Here is a 12356-nt window from a genome sequence, read left to right as displayed (position 1 = left end):
GCTGACTGGCTCCTAAAACTCCTAAAGCTTCCTGGGATCAGTAATACAGGATCAGTTTTTGTATGAATCCCTCATTAAAATTTTATTTTAAATGTTCACGCGTAGCATTTACAGAAACTTGGGAAAAAAATGGCTAAGTTCTGTTGGATGGGGCCCTGGGCAACCTGTTCTAGTGCCTGATTTAGTGATTGGCTATCCAGTCACCAAATTTGGAACTGGATGGTTTGGGAGGAGAGGGCTGGATCTAGATCATCTTTGAGGTTCCTTTCAACCCAAGCCATTCTGCGATAATAAAAAAACAAAAACAAACAGAAAAAAAAAAAACCCAAAACAACAAAACCAACCCAACACTGGAAATGGGTAATTTGCAACTCTTTTATGGTGTATGTACAATGTAGCATGTTTCAAGTAAGTGCAGACCTGTTTCCATTTCTGTGTAGAAATCACGTCAAAAAACGGTTTGGCACAAATCAAAATGAAAGCATGAAATGGGCAACCAATTGGCATTCACTTTTATTCAAGTAGGCATGAATAGACTTGCTGTTTTCAGGACTGCTTTTCTGAAGAGAGCACATGGTGGTGAAAGAGAAAAACGTTTCTGTGAAAAAATAGGAATTAGGTCATACAGTGACTACCAGAAACTTTATTGACCAAAGATGCTGAATGATGCGGTGGGGCTGCAGAACTGCAAATGCCTTGTGTTCAGCGGTCTGGGATTTCACCCGTCTCAGCCCATGCAGCTACATAGTTGTATCAGCTTTTGTTTTAAGAATATTTATGGTTGTGAGAGTGGAAATCTTAAAAACAAACAAACAAATCAGCAGAAATTCTAAGCTGGGATATTCTTTTGTATGCGTGTATGTATATTATTTCTGGCTACCGTGGAATTTTTCCTATTAAATTTGGCTTTGTTAGATGATAGTATTGCTTTGGTCAAAGCAACGACATTTCCAGACCTGGGCTGCACAGACCATTACTGAGGTGAACAGAGGGGTTTTTAACAAATAACCTCATTAAGCTGTTATGCTTTTTTTTCTCAGGAAGAAAATATTCAGTGTGCAGTTTTGCAGTTCTCTGGGCTCTTCAAACTGTAATTTGCCCAGCTTTTCACAAGCTACTTTTCTTGTCACGTGTTCAGTGCTGTTTATCACACATACGTTACAGACGGTAATTTTAATTTAGAAAGCCAAATGTAATAAACTCAGTAGATTAGTATTTGGATTGAGTGCTGAAATTGTTCGATTGACTGTTGTGGAAAACACATCAGCCAACCTCATCTCTGACCAGAGAGCAGTGGTTCCATCCCCTTACAAACAAAGCCTTTGTTATGTTTTTCTAGCTCTATGACTCTGGTCTCTGCTGTGCATTTGTTTCCAAAGCAAAACAAAGAATTTATAATCTTTGGCAGACTGAATATTTCAACTTGGATTTTCCTGTTATACAATTTACTGGCTAGATGACTGAATTTAAGATATTACCTTGCTGCATAAGAACAGTGTGTTTTCAGATTCATTCAGCCCTTTTTGTTTCTGATGAGGCTTTAAACAAGAGTGAACTCTAAAGCATAGTCTGAGAATCAGGAGTTCAGTATGCTAAACCATACTTTATGCTGGAGGACTGACATCTGCTAACATTTGGAGTTAAAGTTTGGGTTATATCATTGTTACATATTAAAGGAAAAAAGAGCTTCTTTTTAAATGGTAATTCTGGGAAAAATGCTATTTTTATTTGAGATTTTCATATAGGATTATGTATGCATATTATGTATATATATACATATATATATATATAGGTATGTATGATACTATGTGTATATACAGAAGCTACTGTGAAAGTAATAATGCCTCTTATTTTATTATGTTGAGCCATGACATCAGAGGTGGATGTTGGTGAAATGGCAGTCGAGGGTGAATCTTCCCACCAGTATCCAATATTCAGTCACATATTGCTGCTGTGCAACAGATGGCAGCAGAAGGGCAGTCTGACAAAATGGCATCTGACGTGGAGTTGTGTAATTGAATTTCTCCATGTAAAAAATATCACATTCACTGACATTCACTGACACTTGCTGAATGTTTATAGAGACCAAATAGTGGATGTGAGCACAGGGGGGTGGTGAGTTTTAGTAGTGTTTTAGTAGTGGCAACAGTGACAGTGGTTTACTTCTACTGCTGCAGATTTTTATGAGTGCCGGTATGCAGACTCTTGTTCATTGGTGTGAAAATGCATGGCTTAATGGTGACTATGTAGAAAAAATAGCGTTTTGTAGCTGAGTGTTTATCAAACTGCGTTACTGTGCTCTTTGTATCTGCTGTAGTTTTTGCAGAAATAATAGAAGACATTAGTTTTGGAGCAGCCTACATCTATGTATGTGTGTGGGTGTGTGTGTGTATATGTGTATACACATACTTTTCCTATGTATATCACACTCCCTATTATTTTATTGTAAAAAATATCTTCCTCTTTTAAAAACATAAGCATTCACAAACGTACGATTAATATTGACTGTGGGTGACGGAAAAGGTTAAGCAGTAGGTCAGTAGTATAGGCGAGAGAAAAACCCAGGTGTGTTGACTCTTGGTCTTGTGTCCTGCTTTCTTAACTTTGCCTTCTTTAGCAAGAAAATAGAAACCAAAATGCTGCAATCATTGAGTGGGCAATGGATGGGAAAGAAGCAGAGAAAAAAAACATGTTAGTCTTCTTACATATCTGCCATAATCATAATTTGTATTCTACAAGGGACAAAATGGCCTGTGCAGCGTTTGTTTATTGAATTTTACTCTTCACCCAAATTTATTAGCAAGTCCTAACTGTGAATTCTCCCTCTATTTCATCATTTCTCTCTGCATAATCATAATACTTTTGATTGTTTTATAACTTTCCAGTGATGAGCAGTATATATACCCAGTAACAATCTGTGAAACTAGACAAATTCAGCATCTTGTGCATCATTAAGTGGTAAAGGGATGGAAATTTAAAGTGAGGCAAATTGACTTTTCAGGAGGGGTTGCAGAAATGTTCTGACCATTCTCCTGAAGCCTTTACACACCGATACAAACACTGTGGTTGCAGTAACCTTTTATTAGAACTCTTTTTCCATTTCTGACAGTGAACAGTGCTATGGCATCTACAGTATTCTTTGTGTTCACCGTAGGAAATGGGTAAAGCATACTATGCCTATGGCAATCAAGCTAAGTGCCTGCCACTTCTGAAGATATTTTGGCAACTGCTGCATGGGTAACAATTAACATGTTTAGAGTATGATAGGAGTGTTGGACTCTGAGCCATTCTCCTGAACAGTGAGCTGATTTAACTTCTACAAGTTACTACTGAGACACAGATTTATGCATTTATAGTAATTTGTATGTTAATATGTAGGTGCTTAATGCAGATTGGTTTCCTCTGAAGGAGACAGGAATGATCAGATTTCCTCTTTACTGATGGTTGAACTGGAGCCGCTGAAAGATTTCTTGATTTGTTCACTCAGACAGCCAAGACAAAATATGGGATTCCCAATTCCCTATTTGTTGTTCTAGTGATTGGTGGAGGCTGTTTCCATTCCTAAACAGTAATGTCTGTCCTAAACCATTAAAGAACACTCCTTCTTATTTCATATTCCAAACTAGAACAAATAATACTTATCTAACCCTAGCTGTAAAGCTATAAATTTCATGTACAAGGTCATTCATAGGGGAGGAGAATTAGTATCAAAATATAAGAATCTACACAAGGAGAAAACAGAGGAGGCATAGATAACATAATCCCTATGACTTGTCGCCATATGTGATTTGTGTGGAAGCAGTTGCACTGAGATCAGAAAGAAATCTGTTGCTTTTGGCAAACCTGGTAACTCTGTAGCTCAGTAGTTATTAGGGCCTCTGTGTGATGCTTTCTGAGCTTTCAACTTACCTTAAAGACTTCCTGTTCTACAGCTTTCCATCTTGTCAAATGTATGCCTTAGCATGGTTCCGTTCCATTGTTATAATGATTTCAAGATTTACAGTGAACAGCTAAAAGATTAAAAGATAGTAGAACTGCAAATGTGTGGATGAACGTAATCTAGAAATGGAATTAGAAGTCTACAGAAATTTCCAACTGGTTGTTGATTTGGCAGTATTTTAGGTACTCCGTGTTTTCTAGAGCTGTCCTAGTCAGCTTATTCTCCCTATTTTAAGTTAGCACTTAAAACCCCTTTTCCTTCTGTCAGCTAGCTGCTGTAATGCAGCATGATTTCAAACAATTACTGAAGAAGAGAGAAATTGTCAAAGTAAATAACTCTTAAGTAATTAATTAAGTAATTCTTACAGAAGTAACTAGAATATACAATGGATGAAGCTCCTCTGTACTAGGTGTTGTACAGACTTACAGAGCATGAAGAGATGGTCGGTTTTTTTGATAGCTACTGTAAGTAACACTAATAAAAAACAAACTAACAAACAAACAAAAAAAAACAAAAAAAACCCCACAACTATCTCTGGTTTTAGTCATGAACCCATAGAGATAAGTTTGAAGATAGCAAGGAAAATTACAGCTATGTTCCTGAGGAGGGAGAGACTTGAAAATAAGCCATTATTTTAAAAAATGAGTAACAGGCAAAAAATTGCAGCACAGGAAGTTCCATACGGATATGAGGAAGAACTTATTTACTGTGAGGTTGACAGAGCTCTGCAATGTGCTGCACGGAGAGGTTGTGGAATCTCCTTCTCTGAGGATATTCAAGACTCACCTGTATGCTTTCCTCTGCAAACCGCTACAGGGAACCTTCTTTGATGGGGGAGTTGGACTTGGTGAACCCCAGAGGTTGCTATCAATGCTTACAATTCTGTCATTCTGTGGAAAGGATTTGACAATATAAGGTCTTCCAGAGACAACAGAGTCTGGCCATCACTGGGAAACACTATAAAATCTTCCTCTTTATTGATCTTTTCAGTTTTGACAATGTCCTTCTATCTCAAGACTCTCCAACCCCGTGAAACGCAGCTTGCATCATACCAAATAACAATAAAAAGCGGTGAAATAAGTTGACCTGAAAATCATGGATCAATGCACCTGGCAAGAAAAAATGCCAAAGCAGAATTCTTAATTCCAAAGACAAGCCAGATAGACACAGAGAATTTTCTATGGGTATTGTGAGTGTTCTCAATTTTCTGTGATTTTCATGCATCAGTGTCCTCATGTGCTACTGAAATGTGGCACCATAAAGTAGAAAGATCAAGTAAATAATATAAAGTACAGAAGATTTAGTTTTCATCAGCAGTTCTTGAGATGTGGGGGCAGCACATTGTCTACAGGTCCAGCTTTCTTTCCTAAGTAACATAATAAGAACCTTGAAGAAACAGATACAGACATGGTTAGAGTTCCTTGTACTCAGAAGAAAATGCTAACAAGACAGAGAGAGAATAGGCAAAGCAAACCAGAACAGATATGTCACACTTGTGCAAGCTCTGTGCTAGAACTAATAAAAATGTTAAAACACGACAATTTCTGGTGAAATACAAACTGAAAAGACAAGAAAATTGGAAAAGAAATGCCCTTCCATGCAGTATTGTTCTCCATTATTAACTCACAATGCAGCACAACTCTAGCACTGACTTCGGCAGCATTTGGACAACTCTTTTCTCCCTGAGCTACAAGTGATGACTGGTGTAGTTGGTTTAAATTCATGACTTACTGTTCCTTGTTAGGACACAGCTTCCAGCCTTCCAGGCAATATTTTTGGTAAAAGAGCAGGCTCCAAAATTATGACTTATAATTCCTCTATGTGATGATAGTTACACTGTCTTACTGGACTTTAGAAAAAAAAAAAAAAAAAAAGGAAAAAAGGAAAGGAAAAAAACAACCCAGAATTCCAGCTTTTCTAAGTTACCTAGTACTAAATAGGACATATGAGATGGGAAACCTTGGTTCTGATGAAATGAGTGAGAATGTTGCTATTGTCAACCTTGGCTATTGCCAAGATTTTACTCAGGTTTCAACACCAGGTAAGTCTGAAAGGGAAAGTAGAGTACCTCTTGTTCAGCTTTGAGGGCATGGTAAGCTGGGCATACTTTAGTATTTTTTCTTCAGCCACTGGAAAGATGAAAGAGCTTCAGACTGTTTTGGAAAGGGAATTATGACTTAAATGTCCTAAAATAAAGTGTGAATGGATGAATGAAATAATGGACTAGTTCATAAACTTGCATAAACTTCATGTGATCTCCTTTGGTGTAATGTCACCTTTCCCCTTTCACTGGGAGGTTTTGTTGTTACATGTAGTTAATAGTTTAATTAAGGAAGCATAAATTTAACATGAAAATTTTATTGACCTCCCTCTCACATTCATGGGATAAGTGAAGAGATACCTATCTGACCTGGCCCTATGGTATGTGCAGCCAGTCAGTCAAAGATCTTGCTCTATAGAACAGTTGTTTAGACGGCAATTCACAAGATTTACACAGGAAAGCAATTAGACTGGACAATGAACCACACGATCTCCCTTATTTGTCTTGATGTTGGAGGGGAAAAAAAACATGTACTAACAGATACAGGACTGGACAGGAGCGGAGTTGACAGCCTTCCTCTTCCACAGAAATAATTGCATGTGTAGCTATTTGCCTTTACTTGTACAGCAAAAAGATACTTCTGACTGTGCTGCTGAATTTGATGCAAGCATGGGCTCTTAAAGGTGCTGGCTTAATAACTTTTGAACTCTGTTGAGGTTCTTCAAGGGATGTTAAAGTAGCTTTGGAAAAAACAGCTTATTTCTGTTATTTTTGGGAGAAGAGAGCTTCAGTGGCAGCAAACATAATGATTTTTTGAATTGTGTCAAAAAAAAAAAAAAAAAGAAAAATCTGTTTTGAACTGTTATTATTTTGTCACTGTGCAATTGAAAGGTCAAATCTGATGTTCTTGCTCAAGCAAAATCTTTCTCAAAGCCAATGGAATTTTGCCTGAGAAAACTCTGAAGAGAAGGATGCGCAAATGTCAGCAATGGGACTATTTGAACTGTATTCAGACACTAGCTAAGAGAGTTCCAGAATAAGCTCTAAATGTAGAAAGAAGGCCACTTTTGAAAAGGGTACCTTTATATAGGAAATATGGAGTGATATCCTCCACTTACAAAATCATCAGAATGAGAAGCATGTGTCTGTAATTCATGGCTCTGCTCCTGTAGTTATAGAGATGCCAATTATCAAAGTGTTTCCAAATAAATCTGAAGTCAGTCTAAATGCTACTCTAGTACGAGCCAGCTGGCTGTCCACATCCTGACCCTGTTCTCTACTCCTAAGCAGGTGGTATAAAGATGGCTTTTAATTCAGACCTGTTCATAATACCTACGTAGCCGTATTTTTTGAATGTGCATGAAGCAGCATGAATAATTATAGTGCAATTAGTGATGTACCATGCAGCAACCAAGAAGTGCTGGTAGAAACAGGATTTCATATGTGTTTCAGCCATGTATGCATCCCTATTGCATGTCTCTTCTCATCCTCAGCTAAGTCTCACATCAAAACTTGCCTCCTGCATTCTGGTCTCTTCTTTTTAGTACTTTCCTATAACATTCATAAGAAGATAATTTTATGTGTGAATGCTCAAGCACAGGCTGAAACACTGTTTCTGTGTCATGTTCTTAATTCAACCTTTGTAGATTTGATCTAAGTATCTAATCATTGAATAGAAATAGTGACTGTTTTTTGTTGACAGCATGCACAATGTAGTGTACTAAATTAAATAGTAAAATTTTAACAAAAACTTCTCATAAGTTGTACTGTGAGGAAAATGTCAAAGAAGTTCACAAGTCCTCTCAAAAGAATCTGAGAATATCTCGAGCTACTCACAAACAAAAGAAAAGAAATTGAGATTTTCCAAGAAAATTATTTTATTGTTCAGCTCTATTCCTATACAAAAGGTTGGAAAAGTGAACAGTCACTTCTTGCTTTTCCAATTTTAATTTATAAACAGGGAAGTACACGGACTAATGAGTTGTTTGTGGATAGTCTGGCCCAGAGCGAAGTCTCTGTGAGGTGGGATCAAATGTTTGCAAGTCTATGGAGGTCTTTTGATAACAATGAGTCCTGTATGTTGACTGCTTATACTGGTGTTTTATCTGCTCCAGTTATACTGGCAAGTGTGAGGGATGGAGGTGAAAGTATATGAAGAACTTCGTAATTCTTAAAATAATATTATCCTTAATGATGATATTAAATACTGGAGAGATTAAACCAGGTATCAGCTATTTTTGCAGTAAGTCACAAGATATTCCTTATACACAGACTATTTCCATTTACTGGTTATTTAAAAGGCAAGATAAGGTAGAGTAAGTAAATAGTACTCCTTTACATCAAAAGACAGAAGCAATTCAGGCTCTTCACTTTATTGAGAAGTGGCTTGCTCACGGCATACAGTTTTCTATGCTGTCAAAAGAGCGCACTGTGGAGTTTTATCTACTTGACAGATGAAGGTGTAACAAGAGCCAAACACTAGAAAAAGGAGGATCCAACAAGAGCAGGGATAAGGCTGCATTTGTAACAATGAAGGCATTTAACAACTTTGGAAAAATTTGTCCGGGAACATGGACTGAAAGTCTTTAAATCAAGAATGGATGTCTTGCTGATGACCGCGCTTGTTGCTGTAGCAGGAGTTATAGGCTTGATGCAGGAATAACTGGGTGAATTTCCATGGTTTGTGTCATCCAGAAAACCAGTGGATGATTACATTTGGTCTCTAGTGGCCTGCTAGTCGCTGCAAAGCATTCAGCTGTATTTCTTCTTTCAGCATGTGTGGAAGAAGAAAAGTAACATTTCTTGTATCTGGACAATAGATGACAAGTGGTTTCCACTGGAGCTACAGTTCAGATTTCTTTTAATTTTCCAGTGCACTACTTTGTCAGGGAATAAAGAAATTGCCTGAGGATTTTTTCGTTTTTTAAAATTTGTGTAGCTTTCCCCTTTCTCCGTCTTCTCCTTCCCACCAAATCAAGCACAGAGGTAAACAATGCTTAAAAGCAGTGTACTGATCCAAACATGAAGACTTTGGCATTGAGTAACTGTGTTTGCATTGGGCATCCTTTAAATTATATTAATAAAAAGTTGACTGGAGTTTTCTGAGTACTTTTAAATGACTTTTGAAAGAAAACAGCTTTTAATAATTTGAAAAAAAAATACACATATTTCATTTGCAAATGACATATATTGACTGAGGTTGGCCATAATATTTATGAATAACCATAGAAACATGACAAACAGAATCTACACAGTTACTTCCAAACTTCATTGCCAGAATCAGTGTATTCATACAACACTCCTAATCTGATATACCAGGTAATGGCAAATATTACAAACACAAAAGAGGAAAAAACAAACAGACACATTCCTTAGTGAGTGGAGTTCTTCTGCAAATAGGCCAATGCTATGTACACACTTCGAGGATACCATAGCCAGTTAATTAAAACACAGAATATCTGCAAATATTTGCTCTGGTTTGGAAGAGCTATAACATTACATAAAACAGACTTGCTTTACATTTCAGCAGACTTTTTGATGAGAACAAATGATAGAAGAAAATGAGAAACAAATGAGGAAAAAATGAAAATGAAAACAAATTGTTTCCAGGATCCTACTGAATATGTGATCCACTGAAATTATCAGACTGTTAACTGCTAGTAAATCTGCCTAGACTAGAGTTGTGTAATTATTTTTAGAAAGACAGCAGAAATATTTCTGATGCTACCACTGTGGCACGATGTCAGCTGAATAAGAGGGCAGTGAGAGTGGCATAAGAGCCTACTGAGAAACCTGAGAACAAGGCTGTTTAGCAATACAAAATTTCATTTCTGAATAGAAGAAGAAGAACGCTGATGTAATTATGGTTATAGTCTGTGAACTTCTGAAATCCAAGGGAGAGTACAAATGAGGATAGTGCCATTACTTTACATAGTCCCTCAGGCAGTTACGTTGGTTTTGAAGCAGTAGATCCAGAAGCCTGAGAAATCTTGCTCAGCTGCTAAATAACTGTTCAAAATGAAAGAGCTTCAAATAAGTGATTGTTCAGTTATTTTATTTTTACTTGCTGTCTCTTGCTGGTTAAAGATTTTGATTTTGGTAGGGAATTAATTTTCTGTGGTCTCACAAAGCACTCATTCTCCTGTAGGAGAAAGTGAGTTTTGCATTGCCCATGCGTCAGGTTGGGTTACGGTGTCAGCAAGGAGAACTTCTGTTTGGACATAGAAGCTGGAAGGAGATGCTATTGTGGAGTGTTTTCAAGAGATGAGGAGAGTTCTGTTGCTCTCTGCTCTCCATGGTGTTGGTTCTAACTGTGCTAATAGTTATTTGAACTACTGTACTGTTTCAGACAAGTTGTACAGGCAGATGCTGGACTGATGGCAGAGTTTCAGATTTTTCTTATGGCAGTAAAAAAAAGTGATAGACTGCAGAAGTTCAGGTGAGCATTTCTGCTGTCATCCTTAGCAGTGGAAGAGTAAGTAACATTCACAGAGACAGTCATATTTTGGATTTAGATCTTCTCTACTAGAATGAAAAAGACAGGAGTTCACATCCCTCAGACATTATTTGAAGCTATCTACAGACTAGAGACAATAACAATACAGCAGCCTATGCCTTTGTGTTTTTTTCTCGTAATCATAAGAAAGGAAGATTGAATTTCTTAGTATTGATTTCAGAGGGAGCAGAAATGGAAAGGCACTTTTGACAACTGGATTTGCATTTTATTTTAAAAATCAAACTTTGGATTTTTAATCTCAGTTATGTGAAAAATATGAAAGACTGTAAAAACAGTCGGCCATTCATATTCTACTTAATTCCAAAGCAAACAGACTTAGTTTTATGTAAATTAAATTCATCAGAAAGCCTGAATAATTAGATTAGTGGAAGTGAAAACTGGTGTTTGAGTAATGAAGTAAAATGAATTTGTTATTTAACTTTTTTATCATAAAAATTTCCCTTCTCAAATTTACAAATTGAGCTTTATCTTCCAAGCCAATTCAATGCTGTATACAATGTAAAATGACTTCTGCTACTTTCTGGAAAGGGGAGATATTCCCAGGCTTTTTGTTCCCTATCTGTTTTAATTTCAAGTCTTATGCTCAGTTTCACTTTCAGAATACCCTAAGAGAAAATGTAATTCAGACTTGAGCTGTATTTGCAGGCTAATGGCAATGACTGTAATCCCTCAATATGATGGATACTGGAATTTTCCCTCCTTTACAGGAGGAATTGCATTTCTCAATGTCATGTAAGGAAAAGAAACAAACATGCAGAAACAGTAACTGTCCTTCAAAGCTTTGAAGATATAAGCTTAAGCTGAAGCAATTTTCCTGCCAGAAATCAATTCAAATCTAAGTTAGAAACATCTGTATTTGTGCCCCTTGTACAGTACTGACCTTCTTAACAATACCTTTCTATGTGTGTAGGAGAAACTAGACTTGGGGGGGGGAAGGAGAGAGGTTATCAAGCAGGATAGGATTTGGCAAGGGTAGATGAGCAGCTTAGACACAAAACCTGGCTTCTGTTGCCTTTTGTGTTCTGCAAGCTGCTAGCTAATGCAAAATGTTTGAATGTTCTTATTTATTATTGCTGTATATGTGAGGAGGTGCTTGCTGAATGGCAATATCTTCAAAATGTGCTTCAAAAAACTTTGAAGATGTGAAATTGATGCCTGAAACAGGTGGCTAGAAGGATGATACAGAGCTATTCTGATCTCCTTTTCCAGCAGTACAAACGCTAGGAGCAAGAAAGGGTGCCTAAGAGGGATCTGCTGTCCATAGTCAATACGCGTAAGGTCATTTCAGTAAGGATAATTAAATTCTAAACCCAAACAGAGCATTTTTACTAAACTATCCGTATCCTCTTTTGGAGCTAGATTGAAAAAGTAGTTCTATTAGTTTGAGGCTGTTGTATGCTCACAGTCCTCACACTTCAAGTTCTGAACCTTCAAACAGCAAAAGTCAGCAAATGTGGAAAACACTGTCAGAAGAAGCTGGCAGAACAATATCCTGTTTCTCTTGACTCACCTGTGCTAATGGAACCTACTCATTGTCTTCTTCAAATATAATACTTGATAAATGTAAGAGTTTAGGTTATTTCTCTTCCAGATGGAATCTGCCCATTCAGTATTAATGGAAGAAACACACACACGTTTTTTGCCTCTATACTGTACTATATAAGACTATATTTATACTATAAGACGCTATATATGTATCTTATGGCCACAGAATTGAAATCTCCATGCTTTCATTGCTGGAGTTTGTTAACACTTTGTCAGAGTGAAGTACAAGGCATTACTAGTATGGTACAGCAGGGGCAGTAACTCCAGGAGTCTGTATGGTCTGGAATATTGTTAGTGAGGGAATAATATTCCTA

Source organism: Centrocercus urophasianus, unplaced genomic scaffold (genome assembly GCF_019232065.1).
Source record: "Centrocercus urophasianus isolate 14NV4802_14NV808 unplaced genomic scaffold, USGS_Curo_1.0 seq_10, whole genome shotgun sequence".
Lineage (NCBI taxonomy): Eukaryota > Metazoa > Chordata > Aves > Galliformes > Phasianidae > Centrocercus > Centrocercus urophasianus.
The sequence above is the reverse complement of the archived record's forward strand: the minus strand, read 5'-3'. Positions refer to the sequence as shown.